We start from the raw sequence: 15,660 nt of genomic DNA on the forward strand, positions 1-15,660 counted from the left end.
TAGAGGTTTGCGAAGACCCCGATGATGAAGCATGACACCAAGGGGCCTGTTGGTGTGTGAGGGGTATTTTAAACAACATTGGTTGCTCCTCACCTTTGTAGCGACAACCGAACCCCTTTGAGTGGATTCCTTATTGTTTATGAGTATTGCTAGGGGAGACAGAATTCACTTCTCCCTCTCCCTCCCCCCTTTGTTTATTATTGCACTCTGACATGTGCCAGCTACATCTGCATTTACAGAATCGGTATTTTACCGAGTCTGTATTTACCGATTCGGTAATTTTACCGAATCAGTAAATACAGAATCGGTAAAATACCGATTCTGTAAATGCATGCCCTACATCTCAAAATCCAATTACCGGTCAGTAACGGCCGAATTCGACCGTTACCGACCGGTAATTGGCCACCTACATCTGGCCCATAATGACAAATAACAACCCAGGCAAAACCAAAGTACGACAATGCAATGCAACCAGCACAAAAAATTAATAACACTGAACTAAGATGAATGTTTGTAAAAACCAATCAAAATATTTAATACATTTCAAATACATATATATAAGAATTATTAAAAAACATGTGCTTGTTTTAGAAAACAAATTTATAACACAATCAAAATACATAAAATACAGTTTAAAAAGATGGTAAAGTTGAGGCATTGACGATATCTTCAACGCGTTTTGACACTAGGTGTCTTCGTCAGGAAAGTACCATCAAGTATATTATCTACAATAAAATTAAAAAAAAATTAAAAAACAAAACAGTATTCACAACTAAATCTAGATAAGCAAAATAAAAAGCTGGTGCAAACATTGTCGTTATTTTAATATATATATAACAAAGCCGTTATTCTGTATACATAGGGAGAAGCTCTGGTAGATGTTTTAGGAAAATAGGTGGGAGTAGAGAATAGAATAGAAAGATAGAGACCAAAATAGACAACAAATTGGGAGAACCAAGGACTAACAGGATAGAGATAAGTATGATCTTCCACCTGTACTCATTAATAAATGCGCATTAGATGAAATAATTCTAGCTCTAATGCTGCGGGAGACTCCAAGCGTTATATGAATATAGCTTGGACACCGTTTGTGGTGGTCTGCTGGCTACAGATAATGCTGCCTCTCTAGAAAACCTTTTCAACACGGTATTGTCAAGATGCTAGGCCAATATTGGTGCTGTAATAGTTAAGGCATCAAACAATACTGCCTCTATACAAAAGGAATAGACTGCCATTTTGATTGAAAGTCGATATGTTTCTCGGTCTATACTTCATAGTTAGCGGGTAGAGAGCGACTAGGGGACATTCTGCGCTTATTATGATTGGCACACAATCTCACCTGAGTTAAGTAAAGATATAGTCCAGCATCAAACCGGTTATGATCAACTTGGAATACTTAGTTCAAACGGACAAATATAGGAGGCGGCCAGCCACTAGGGTGTAAGAGATAGAGAAAATATGTTTATATTATTTAAAACGACATACAGACCATGTCAACCTGGGATGGAAGATTTACAAAGTTTGAACCAGATCAAGCTTTTACCTAATTTATGGCATGGATGTCGAGAATATTAGCTTGTTGGTGTATCTCTTGTGAATCAAGTACTTGCTGATGCATTAATGTAAAATGTCACTGTGATTTCGGCTTCCAGCTATTTATCGATAGCACTTATTCTTCAACGTGGTGTCTAATGACATGGAGCATGAAAAGAGACACAATGATAAATCTAATACAACGAGAATTTTAAAGGTAGGCTAGTCTAACGTGACAAAATAATGCCGAGTTACATACCCAAATAAGTGTCTGTATGGATTTCTGTTGTTTTGTTCACAGTATCGAAAAAGAACGCTGTTCTGCTAAATTAAGTCAAGAAACAGCATGTCAGACTCTCAGTTCAAAGGTCAAGTGCAACAAACGCAAAAGCGCCTAACCGCGTTGATAACATACCCTAAATCCTCGACATTTTCTTTCCCTCCAATCGCTGTATATTTGAATATCAGACACGATGGAGGAGGAAACGGGGATCAAGTCTCGCTACGGGGTTTGCAGAGACAGCACAAATCTAAAGATGAAAAGCGTAGGGCACATTAGTTAAATGGGTCTTCCTAGAGAAGAAGCATGGTGTGCTCTAAGTAGATTTTGCAAGTGTACCTTAAAGGGGGCTGCGGCGGCCTCCTCTCAAGCTGGTGATGCCGGTCTGGAACAATTTGTTATGCCGTCATTCTAAGGTATTTATAGGCCTGTTTTCAATTAAGAAGTTCGTTTCGTTTCAAAATGCTTTATTCGGTTTGTACAAGTACAACCATATAGCAACATTCATAAATGCAATTGAGGTCACATTTATAAAGAAGAAAGAATAATGAAACTTTCTAAAACAATTACTTTGATCCATGCCAATCAAGTTAAAACCTGCAATATATCACATTTGTAATACGGTAGAAAATAATCACTATATATAACAGCAATTTAAAAGCATGCCAAGTGGGATGGTACTAAACAAGAGGCCTATGCTGGGCATAAAGTGCAATAGTGTGTGTAAAATATGCAAAAATTGAACGTTGTATTTAGCAGCAATTTAGAAATTTAGTGCAAAACATGCCAAGTGAGGTAACACAAGTCAGAGAAAAGCCTGCGCTGGCCATAAAGTGAAATAGTATATGCAAAATATGCAAGGATATAACTAAAGTGCAATGTCTATATAATCTCTTACGTAATAATCTCTTACATATGTTAGCAGCAATTTATATGCAGAAAATTAAAAAGACATTAGTCCAGAAGGGTACAGAGCCGGGCAACAATCATTACCCGGATACAAAGTATAAAATACATAATAACCAAAGTTCATGTATAAGAGAAATGCATGTGGTTTAACAGTGGTTCACGGTTGATCAGTAAGTGTCTTTACCAACGAGGATCATATAATGATTGATTTCCTGTGCCCGATGCATTTAAGAACATAGGTGGCTACACGGTAACACACATTGGGGGACGACAGGTCAAACAACAATTGCATTGCAGCTCTTATATCACGCATACTGTATTCTAAAAATAATTGCTTTAAATAAAACTTTCTAAAACCAGTATAAAAATTACAGAATAATAAAAAGTGGCAGATACTCTGTTTAGATTTCCCATCGCATGGGCACGGGCAAGACCCGGGCTTTTTTACAGTAGGGAAAGCCACCAAATGGTGAACTATGCCCAGCCTCAGGCGTGCCAGAACGAAGCGATGGGAATTAATATTGACAAATATAAGATAAGATGGAAATCCTGTACTTAGATTATATTCCAGGTACAATTTAAATGTACTTTGTGTAACATACCCCTTCATTCTAATCCTTTTTGCATGATCCATATAGGTGGTTTTAAGGTCACGCTTCGTTAAAACTAATTCTGTTGGGATATCTTTAAAAATATCCTGACCAAAAAGGGCATTGTACCAATGGAAAATGTGTTTTAGCCAAGGGATTTTGGAGTGCTGATCCAATTTAATGCAATCTAAAATTACTTCCTGAGTAAACTGGGTTTCATCTTTAGCCCAAATGGATCGCCAGAGGGAAAGGGGGCGTAGTGCAATCAAATCTGTGGCATGATGTATGCCCAGCTCCCTATGGATAATTTCATTTGATGCTGAAGCAGGAAGACATAATAAGCGTTTAAGGTACTTATTTTCTTCCTGCTGAATGGATAGGGCAATCTGCGAGTTGTGTCCCCATATCCCTGCTCCATATAGAGCAGAGGACATACACCTGGCATTATAGATAGAGATCATCTCTCTTATTCTACGCCCACCCAGTTTTGAAGCGAATCTGAAGATACAGTTTGTATTTCTAGTCATCTTCATGTCTACACAGGATTGCTCGTTTACCCATCTCCCATCCCCTGAGAAAGTAATGCCTAAATAACAGAAGTGTTGCACAGATTCAAGTTTATCCCCATCAAGGAAGAATGACTTACTTTTCTTTAATTTCTTTCCACAGGTCATGGTCATAGTCTTGCCCTTGTTAATTTTAAGCTTTCTGCCCTTAATAAAAATATTAAATTTGTCAATTAGCTTTTGGAGCCCATTCGCGGTCCTGGAAATCAGGACCGCGTCGTCCGCATATAAGAGGACGGGTATTTGTTTACCATTTATCATAGGGGCGTCAGCAAAAGATTCTTGTAGGGACAGGTCAACCTGGTTTATAAAAAGGGAGAACAACAAGGGGGCGAGAGCACACCCTTGCCTAATCCCTCTGCCAATTTTAAAAAAGGGGGTGCATTCTCCATTCGGTCCAAATCTGACTTTACTTGATAAGCTGCTGTACATTCTGGCCAGCAAATGAATAATTTCAGGGGGTGCGCCCATAGCAAGTAATGTTGGCCAGAGCAGTGTGTGTTCCACTAGATCGAACGCTGAGCTTGGATCGGCAAAGCACATGAACAAATTCCCTTCCTTGGCTTTTGTGTACTTGCCGATAATAAGCTCAAGGTTCACACACTGCTCCATGGTTCCTATGCCCCTGCGGAACCCGTACTGGATTGGTGACAGGACATTTTTGTCCTCGACCCAGGACTCTAATCTTCCCAGAAGCACGCGACTCAATATTTTTAGTGACGAGTCCAAGAGCGAAATTGGGCGATAATTTCGTGCTTCAGCCCTTGAACCTTTTTTAAAAAGTGGCACCAAAATAGATTGACCCCATGAGGTAGGTAGCTCGTCCTCAATAGCAGCATTAAAGTAGCGTGTTAAAATGGGGGCCCATAAATCAATCATAGATTTAAAAAAGTCCACAGGGACCCCATCTGGGCCCGGGGCTTTCCCCCCCTTGCTTTTCTCAATTGCATCCCGCACCTCATTTAAAGATACCAAAAACGATAATTTCTCCCAATTAAAACTGGTTGGCATTACAGTTAAAACATTAGAGTCTGGGGCCGGAATAGAATCAAAGGTAAAATCAGAGTTAAAAATCCCAGTGAAGTGTATAATCCAGGCTTGACAACTGACATGCGAGGTTAGTTCGGGAATGTTGTCGTTTTTTAAAAACAGGCTGTTTACAGTGTCCCAGAAAAGTTTATGATCTTTTGTTTCTGCAGCCTGATCTAATTTAGCCCATGCCTCGTCCTGAAGTTCTCTCTTCCGAGTGGCTAATACGATTTTGTAATGATAACGCTCTTCCCTGATCTTACAAGGGTCTCTCGGTTTGGCATCAAGCGAAATTTTTAACCTTTTTAATGACTGGGCACAATTGTCATCAAACCACGCTGTCTTAACTTTTCTTGGCTCCCGTGTTTTGCGTGTCAATGATTTCTCAATGGCTTGCGTAATAATTAAGAATTTAGACAGCAAGATTTCTGGGCATGGTGTTGGGGATAGACAGTACTCCACCTCTCCATAGCAGTTTGTGATTACATTAGTGACAATTTTAGCAGGGTTGGCTTTTGTCCATTTCACCCTTGTCCCGTTTGGCCTTCCTACGGAGATATCCTGAATGGATTGTCCATAGGAGTTCCTTTTTGACCCCCAGCCCAGTAGTTCGACAGATACACTATTGTGGTCACTGACCGTTTGTTCAATTACCCAGACATTAATATAGGTTACAGAACAGGATACGATGATATGATCAATAAAAGATTGACTATTCCTTCCATGGAATGTTGGACTTCTGGCATTGTTTGCATTCATGTTACATTCAAGAAGTTCCAGGTCATATTTGGCCAATAAATTATTCAAAGCACTGCCAAAATTGTTGTGTGGGAAGTGATTGAATACACATGTAGTTTCCCTTCCAGAGTATTCCTCCCTGTGGCCGCATGCCCCCTTGAGTGCATAAGTGCATGTTTTGGTGTTAAAGTCTCCGGCCCACAAAATTGCAGCTGGTTTTGATGAGCTTGATAACATTGCATCGATGGCCTGCTCAATATCAGAAATAAACATCCCCTGTCTATGCCCGGCAATGTTGTTGTAGAAATTCACTACTATTAAGTCTCTGTATCCACTGTGGGCCACACGCAAAACGGAAGCATAATCTCCCAAGACTGCCTGGTCACTGACCCAAAACTCAGTCAATGTTGAAGATAGCAGGGTCACTAACCCCCCCTTGGCACGACCAGCCTGCGAAGCCACAGCCAACACGTTAAAAGAGGTATATCCCTCGACATATACTTCAGCCTTATCCCAGGTTTCTTGTAGGCATATGATGTCGTAGCCCTGTTTGAGAAAGTCATCCCATGCGGGTGTGTTTACCTTGGAAGCTAGCCCGGCTATGTTCCACGTGATAACCCTCAATGACTCTTCCCTAGATACTTGAGGTGAAAAAGTATCTGTTGTGGCTGACGATAGTATTTGGTTGCCCAGTTGATTTTCAACAGTATAAGTGATGTTAACTGTCATAGTCAGATCATTTGAGGTGATTACAGGGTTATCTATGTGAGGTACATTTGCGGGAAGGATTTCATCAGTACAAGTACCAGTAGTGTTAACTATCGTGGTTAGATTGTTTAAGCTTATTGCAGAAGTGTCTATGTGGGGTTCACTTTCTCCGACAAATGTGTTCGCGAGTCAATCGTTTTCGTCTAGTGAATTAAATATCTGAAATCTATTTGATGTTGGCACTGCGAATTGACCATAGATGTTGTTTCCAGGCCCGATGGTATTGTGGGAATTAAGGTAATTCGGGTTAGGCATTCTGTACAATTCCAAAGGTGGTTGTGGAACATGCTGATTACTGAAATCATAAGGGGTCAAGGGATACCCAGCACGTTGTACTGGTGCCTGCTGTACAAGTGGGTAAGGTGTGTTAATTGCTCTGGGATGTTTAAAATTCTGCACCGGAATATTAAACCCCACCAGATTTCTATAAAAGTAGTCCAAAGGGAACAGGGTTGTGTTGTAATCATTGTCTGAAGGGGTGGGCGCATTCAGGATGGAATCTCTTGCCCATTCAGTGGTTTTGTAGTTTATGATTACACAGTCCCCATTTATTTCCTTTTTACAAGGGCCCACCCACCCTACCCTTTGGGTTGAAATGATCTGGCCTGCACCACTTAAGGGGAAACCACAGTTCTGGACAATTCAATATAAAATTTTGTTTTTAAGTGTTTCGCCATTTTCGAATTGGGAAGGTTTAAGTTTAGGTACATTGGCAAGGATTGCCACGAGAGGCCTGCTTTCTGGTGGGAGATTGATCACGGCGGGAATAATATTATTGTAGTAGCTACGCGCCGGTAGGTTCCTGCTTACTGAAGTGTAGTCCTTGGACACCTCCCCAGTTGCTCTGTGGGAAGTGGAAGGAGACGGGCCATTGGTAACATTACTTTGTAAATTTGCAGTTTTACCGGTAAATGTTGAGGAATTCATTTTTGTAGCTTGTAGAGCCTGTGGTTTAGGTATAATATGGGCAGTCGTATTGGCCTTATTCACGGTCGGTACATTGGTGATAGATTGAGTGATGTGTGGGCCTAGGTGTTCTAGAATGTATAATTTGGCTATGCCCAGTTTTTCCAGATTTTCCACCTTTTTACCTATTTGCTCAAGTTTGTCGTTTAGGGGGGCAATTAGAATCTTCATAGCATCCATGATTTGGGCCAATACAGACTCCATATTAACTGCGGGTCCTAGATTTGGCAATGGTTGTTCGCTTCCGTTAGATTGTTCTGTGGGAGGTGTTGGTGAAATTATCTTCTTTCTTCTACCCCTTTGTTTCGCATGTCCCCTAAAAGGGGCTAGTAGTTTCCTATTATGGGTACGTCTAGATCTGCGATGGGCAGTGCCATGGTTGGTCGTACTATTGACGCTACTATTGTTGTGTAGGTCTATTGTATGAGTGGTATCTTCATTGTCGCAGGATATCAATATTGCGCTTGGCGCATTACTAGGGCCCAGATCCTCAGGTGGTGTAGCATTAATCTGCAGATTAGGAGTTAGGGACAGACGACTGTCCCTATCTTGGAATGTTATAGGGAGCATAGGAGGATCTTCCAAGGTAGATGGCACAGTCCCAGGAAGGCCTGTATAAGATTGCATCAAAATGGAGTCATTTGATAATGCAGTCATATTAATGTTATATACAGTACTGTCAACAGGTTGTGGTGTGCGGTGAATTAGACAAGCGCTGGGTGGTAGAGACAATCGTCTCTCGGTGTTTTCAATTGCATTTGCTACCACTACGATTGTCTGTTGAAGCATGCGGTCAATAGCAGTTAGCGTTGGTAACGGTGTTTTGGTTTGGGCGGTGATCCTTGCAACAGAACGTGTGTTAATGGGCGTTTTTTTAACCATGTTTTTAGTGGTAGATTTGGATACAGTTGGAGCCATTTGCAATATGTTTTAGATCACAAAATGTAATACCTTAACGGGCAGTGCAGAATTGGCCAGGGGGTGGTGCCCAGCCCAGTCTCTTCAGGCCTCTGAGGGCCACAGAGGGCCCGCCCTTTGCCCGGGCTTAGCCCCGCGCGTGGGCCCGCTACGCGGGAAGGCCAGCCCCTTATGCAGCGCCTCCGGGCGCCAAGCCTCTACACGACTTCCGCTCGTGTCGCGGAGGCTGCTGGATGTTGTAGTCTCTACTCCCCCTGCTCAGCTGCAGACCCGATGGTGGAGGGCTGCAGCGGGGGGAGGAGACAGCAGGCAGCAGGCGCGGTAGTGAAGGCTCTGGATTCCCGTCCCGTGTGGCTGATGGTAGACCTGGGTCCCTGGATGCTGACCGGCAGGCTAATGGGCAGACCGTCGAGCAAGTAGGCTCGCGTGTTGTTGCGCTGTAGCGCTGTCACCGACAATTAAGAAGTTGATTCTGTACACGCCTATTTGAAGGGGCTTCAGCTGCAACATAATTGAAATAACACGGACCACCCGTGTTAATAATTGGCCGAAGCTGTGCTCACAACTTCACAAATGATTATCTGGAGTTAATGATGTATTGGGTATGTGAGTGGCGCGAGCAATAAAAGGACCGGTGATATAGGAACCGTGCCGGGAAACAAGAGTTCGATCCCTGGCAAAGGCAGATAAATGTGTTGCTGAAAATCTCTATAAATTATTTCTGAATAAATAGATATAACCTCTTTATTTTTACAAAAAAAGGGGATGGCCACGCTGTGAAATATGCGAGGACATCAAGGCATACTTTCGACTAATTGTACTAAAAAAGACCTACTAGCATCTACAGTTAAATGAATAAGATCTGTAGGTGGCACAGGATGTAAGGAGGCCAATTATCCAGCTTCTATACTGAGAGACACGAGTTCGATCTCTGACAGGGGCAGACAAATATATTGCTGAAATTCAGCATTGATTATTCATGGATTAACAACAAATACCTCTATAAGATTAACAACAAATGCCTCTATATTTATTAAGGAAAGGGAATTTGGCCATGCAAAGGAATGTGCGATCACAACAAGGCCTGTTTTCAGCTAATTATGCTAAAGGAGACAGACTGGCATCTAACGTGATGAACTAATTTTGTGATGCAAGGGGAAAATAGAGGATTGTTTGTCAGTCTAGAGTTAAAGGAGACAAGGTTAAATACCTATGGTGGGCAAAAATTGTAACTGAACTATATTTATTATGTCTAAATGATGGCATTTTCCCAAGGTAGGTCATTATTTAGACCGTGGTGGAAAGTGTCTAGAGAGAAGATCCAGAACACTTCTCTCTTTTTGCCTATTTTTTCGCCACCTCTGTCATTGGAGATAATTATTTTTTCCAACACTCGCCATTTGATGTCTGTTGGGGAGTGTTAAAAGTCGTTGAAATGTTTTACCAGGGGGGCTGTCATTTTAGATGTGTTTATAGCAGATCTGTGTTCGTTGAGGCGTGTTTTAATGGCTCTCGAGGTTTCGCCAACGTAACCGAGGTTACACGGGCATAGGATCAAGTAAATAACATTTTTGGTGTTACAGTTCCATAGTTCTTTAGCCTGAATTTTAAAGTAATTGAACATCATTTCTTCGCCTTTTAGGATGTTGGAACATGACTGACAAGATGAGCATCTGACTGTGCCTTTGATAGGATTATTGCCGTCGATGGATTTCTGAATGAACGGACGATTGGTATTAGTGGCAGTATGTCTAGAGTGTACAATAAGGTCTTTAATGTTTTTATTTCGGCGATGAGCAAAAAGCTGCTTAGGAATGTGTTCTTGATTAAGATCAATATTCAATAGGTGCCAGTTTGAATTAACAATTTGTTTAATTGTGGAGTTGAGGGTAGAATGCTTTGTAATGCATACTAGTTTGGAATCTTTATTTTGTTTAGTGTTATTTAGAAGATGGTCCCTATCAAAGTAGCGTGCCCTTTTATAGGACTCCCTCACCAGCCGGTGAGGGTAGCCACGATCTAGAAATGTCTTCTTCCTTTCGATAGCTTGGTCGTCGAAATCTTTAAGATTAGTACAATTCCTTCTGACTCTGAGGAATTGTGAGAAAGGAATACTGTTTTTTTGGCATCTGGGGCGGTAACTCTGGAAGTGGAGCAGCGTATTTCTAGCTGTTGGTTTGATGTACAGATCCACTTCCAGGCTGCCATGATTATGTTTAATACAAATGTCTAAGAACTCGACTTGGTTGGTACTTGTGTGTGCTGTAAATTTCAAATTGACATCTGTCAGGTTAAGCCATAAAAGAAATAATTTAGAGTCTGTTCCCCATCAGTCCAGATGAAAAGGATATCATCTATAAACCGGTACCAATGGGAAACAGACTCATAAAAGGGGGCCACTTCGTTGTAGATAAATTTAGCCTCAAACTGAGACATGTAAATATTTGCTATAGATGGAGCTACCGAGGCTCCCATACTCACTCCTTTGGTTTGAAGATACAGGAGATCACCAAATTCAAAGACATTTTCTTTTAACACTAGACTAAGGCACTCATAGACAAACGGTTTGAAGCAAGGAATTTGATGAGTGTCTATAAACCACATAACTGCTTCTAGTGCTTTCAGTTGTGGTACATTACTGTATAAAGACTCGATGTCTAATGTTACTAATATGTGTTTAGCTGGATCAAATGGCAGATTTTCAACTTTTGAGATGATGTCTCCCGTATCCCTGATGTAAGAAGTAGTGAGGGGAATGAAAGGACGAAGAATGTTGTCTATATATTTTGATATGGCTTCAGTTGGTGTACCTATCGTTGACACTATTGGACGGTATGGGGGGTCTTGTTGATTTTTATGAATTTTGGGGATCCCGTAAATACACGCAGTTTTTTTGTCTGAATGGTTAAGATAATCATATTCTTTAGTAGTGAGAATTCCTTGTTCTAAAGCTGCAGTTGTCATTTTTTGTATAGATTTGATGATTTTGTCAATGGGATTGCTCTGAATTTTCCTATAAAAGGTTTGATCATCTAGCATTTTCTGCATATTTATTTCATAATCTTTGGAATTGATCAAAACGATCCCGCCTCCCTTGTCACAACTTTTTATGACGAGGGTATTATCGTTTTTAAATTTTTGTATGGAGTTGAATTCTTCTTTGGTGATGTTATAGCGGGGTTTCGGAATACATTTCAAAGATTGTTCTAGTTGTTTAAGGATAACCTTTTCGAAAACAGCGACTTCAGGCCCTACTTGTTCTAAAGTAGGTGTGAAGGTGGATGGTAGGGAAACTATGTTGTCAATTCTGTTGTCGCGATCAGAGATTGCATCATTGGAAAAAAACTTTTTTAACCTGATTTTTCTGAAGAAAGAATAAATGTCCTGATATAATTCAAAAATGTTTGCATTAGTATGTGGAACAAAGGATAAACCTTTTGACAATAAATTCATCCCAGCATGGTCTAAATTGTGTGAAGATAAATTGAAGATAGGAATTACATTCCTTGTTTCCAGTACTGCTTGCTGCGTGTTTCCAGATACTGGTGAGGGTCTGACAGGTACTGAGGGTTCTGGTAGTGGCCTCCGGGCTGTGGTTGGAATCTGACCCGTTGGCGACCCCGTTTCATACCGCGCTGTCCTAAAAAAGGCTGGCGAGAGTTCCTATGGTTTTTAGGTGGATTATAAGGGCCATCTTGTTTCTGATAATTGGAGCTGATTTCTCCGTCTGAATCAGACGTATCTGAAAATGTGTTTATTTTTTGGAGTTTGGAATTCAGCAGTGGATCTTGCCACTTGCGTTGTTCCTCAGGCCCAATCATGATCCCCACCATCTAAACAATCTTATCAGCTCCATTTCACAGTGATGAGTACTTCAGGCTTGTTGAAGTTTTTTCCATTTGGGTGGCACTTCCTCTAACATTTTTTGTCTTTAATAGTAAATTGCAGGATGGGGTCAGAGATTTTTAGTGCTGTGATGTTTCTTTGCATTGAGCTAATTCAGCGGAATACATACAGTTTCCATTTCCCTGGCACTCTGATCGCAGATAAATATTTCTTGTTCAAGCTGATTGGCCACTTCATGGCTGCCAACCCAGACCCTGTGCAGAGCAGTGCAGGCTCTTCCCTGCAATGCAGCAGATGCCTACAGTTCATCTTGCCTCATCATCCTTACAGCCCCTCTCCTCAGCAGTGTCTTCCTCATGCAAGATCACCTCCAATTTCCCTTCTGAGCTTCTGGTCTTCTCTCTCCTTCAAATCAGGATTCATGCATTTTCTCCTGGCAGTTACGTAGAACTCTGCATGTTTCTGAACCCTATCTGTTAAGGAAGGTTAGCTGTAGTTACCCTCATACCTAGAGTATAGTGAGTTTCTGGGCTGCCACTTGTTTGGAGGCACAAGATTTTAGAAGAGATATCTTGACGTGCATTCGCTGTAAATGTGCTGTCCCATCTTTATATCAATGTTGCAAACAGCATTTATGTATTCTAATAGTACTTTCAGGGGGATGTTTTAGGCAGTTCATAACTTTTGCTTATTCTACTATAACCTTTCTACTCAGTAGCTAGTAGGAAGGTGGGGTGGAACTGGGAGTCTTCTGTCAGTGCGACCCGAAACATGGACAGAAAAGAAAGACAGGCCGTCCATACTTAACTACCTGTTAACTTGTGAAGGGTAGCCCTACTAATGCTCAAAACATCGTTTTGCCAACAGTACAAAAACAAAAACGCTATAAAAATCAAAATGGTGGGTGGCATAAGTTGTGGCGTACGTTGTATGCGTTGGAATCCATAACTGGCGGATTTCGGTAGTTTAACACATTTAAGCCAGAGCCATGCCTTTGTTTTTAACTGTGTATTTTAGCATTAAATCAGTTGCTACTCAGTAATGATATTTAGCATCACATTTCCATAGGAAAGGCTTTTTTTGTTTGCTTATAATTTGCCATTATTTCACTAATCTTCACAAGATTTTCCCCCAAAAAGTCTCATCCACCTCAGCTTCTTCCAGGAAAGATTCAAAAGGTGAAAGTACACCAAATGTGGCAGAAAGCTAGATCTCAACACTGGGTTAAGATGTGGGTCCCAGTACCAGAGATAGTCAAAGGTATTGCCATCATACTTATAATGAGTGACTGTATTCAGTCTTGATCCACAAGCAAACCAAGTAAAACAGTTTTTAATGTGTCCAAAATTCATAACTTTAGTTGTAATGCAATTCATAAGCAGTATAATATTTTTGTTGCTATTTGTAAAGCAATTCCAAAGTCTTTGTAAACCATGTCAAATCCAATAAGCTTTCATAGTCCGCCTATGCCGAAAAGCCAGAAAACAGTAATCTGAGTTTGCAATGTTAAACCAGATGCTTTTATGTGATTCTTAGGAACAGGGTCTAGACCAAGCCATATATCCAGCCAGCATAGAGGCCGATTAGGATAATATTCCGCCTGTCCATTGTATTCTTGTTGCCAAGGTCCCTTTCTAAGTAGTACGGAACCTGTTGTAGCATTTGCAAATGAAAGTCAACTGATTAGCACTGTGAGACTGTGAGACTAATGTTGGGCAGACTTGCACTCTAGAAATGGAACTCTTGAGTGAGAAGAGAAGGAAGGAAGACAATGTTTGTGTTCTCAGCCATGAAGCACACACATTTTTGGGCGCTCCTCATGACCAGCATATGAGAATATAGGGGTGTGTAACTTTATAAACTATCTACTTGCCCAAGAGATGGGATGCTTCAGAAATATACTTACATACGGGGACAGACAGTAAATCTCACCAGTATTATGAATAACAGTGGCTACGTAAGAAAGATGAAAAGTTTGTCCAATGATCTGGAGTTTTGAAACTTAATTGTATATTAATGTATTGGTTTGATGTTTGATGCTGTAAATGGCAATACATTGGGTATTTAAAAAAACTACACTGTCAGTGATGAAATTGCTTTACTCGTGTTCTGTGCAAGAGGTTTGGATGGCCCAGCCTTAACATGTCAAATCATGAAAATTGGCAAATCCACTCCACGTGTGGAGAGAAAATGTCTGAAAAATTGAACAAAAGTGTGCATAAACTGGACTACACCGAAATATATGGATTTACTTGGTTTAGTTGGACTACTGCCTACACTAGGTAACTACAGTTGTGCGTTTGGCAGGGGCAATAACACGCCCCTATTTTGAGAATGTTATTTACCCAGGTGCCGTGAGGGCATGGCACCAAGCCAAACGGCACGCAAATAATGGACGTACTTATATAAGTTTGAAAAGCGATTGTAAGAAAATGGTGTGCATCCCTACTCCTGAGAATTCTTTCAGAAAAATACTTGCCATGTCACAAAATCCAGTTGTCCCTTTTTATGACATTCATCGTGTTGAAAAATTATGGCAACATCCTTATTATATCAGCATACCGATATTAGCCTCTGCTGTTATGCTAGGACTCATATTATATCTGAGCTTTGATTCTAACAAGACTCTAATTTTGTCATCTTTCCAGAAATGTACATGGAGGTGTTGGAAGTAGGCAGGAAGTAATATTTATAGGGTTGGGCTGCACTGTGAATCTGTCACACTCACATATTTACATGTTTAAGGGTATTCATCCACTCCGCTCTAGTCTTTTCCTGTACTAGAAATGATTCGAAATTAACTTCTCACAAAGAAAAAGATTGTGACACCCTCTGTTCGGATGAGTAGCTCTACAAAAGCTATTAAATTGGGCTAAATAAATTAGTAGGTGCTATAAATATGGTTTTTAATCTAATTACTCCTGCAGATATCTACGTCTGAATTGTCTACAGTGCATCTATATCCCCTGTATACAGGGACCGGAAAAGTCATACACCTCCCCCTACATCATGGGTACTCGCAAACATTTTCCCTGGGGCAAAAAGGTCATTTCTGGTGTGACCGAGGGCCGCAATAATGCCAGCATGGTGGTGGTTGTTGGGCTTGAGAAGTGTAAAGTGGGCGTAGGGGAAGCAACACATGTATATCTAGTATTTGAATTGCACCTGGGAGCAATCCCAGCTTCCACACTGGACCAAACGGTGAGATCCTGGGCAATTGTTTTACTTTGCCTATTGGCATTGTTGTCAGGGTGGGGGAGGAAGGAGACATGAATGTTTCCAGATTTGTGCTCGAAAACTGTCAGTTTAAAGAAAGAAATTGCACTTTTAAAATCTGATGTACTGAGGTGAAATGCTTCAGCAAGTTAATGAAATACACTTTTCTGAATTTTGAAGGGACTTCATAATATTTGTATACGTTTTTTGCAATGTTGCAAAATATCTTTAAAAATTAAAGTGTTCTTAAAGTCAAGAGGTGCGGGACAGCATCTGTGCTTCTTATTTCTTTAACTGTTTT

At 40.8% G+C, this 15,660-nt stretch overlaps 1 long non-coding RNA gene across 1 annotated transcript in view; it reads right to left on the reverse strand.

Annotated features, from left to right (window-relative positions):
* Nucleotides 1–549: 549 nt before the first annotated feature.
* The window catches only part of LOC144825090 (uncharacterized), a 42,516-nt gene continuing 27,405 nt past the window's right edge, over nucleotides 550–15,660 (reverse strand). Inside the window, exons 3-8 of the long non-coding RNA XR_013609262.1 lie at nucleotides 2,153–2,241; nucleotides 1,949–2,063; nucleotides 1,793–1,857; nucleotides 1,544–1,688; nucleotides 1,340–1,433; nucleotides 550–725 (exon numbers count right to left, since the gene is read on the reverse strand). This is a non-coding gene — a long non-coding RNA (uncharacterized LOC144825090). The remainder of the gene's footprint in view (nucleotides 726–1,339; nucleotides 1,434–1,543; nucleotides 1,689–1,792; nucleotides 1,858–1,948; nucleotides 2,064–2,152; nucleotides 2,242–15,660) is intronic.

The sequence above is a fragment of the Lissotriton helveticus genome, chromosome 3_1 (genome assembly GCF_964261635.1).
Source record: "Lissotriton helveticus chromosome 3_1, aLisHel1.1, whole genome shotgun sequence".
NCBI classification, from domain to species: domain Eukaryota; kingdom Metazoa; phylum Chordata; class Amphibia; order Caudata; family Salamandridae; genus Lissotriton; species Lissotriton helveticus.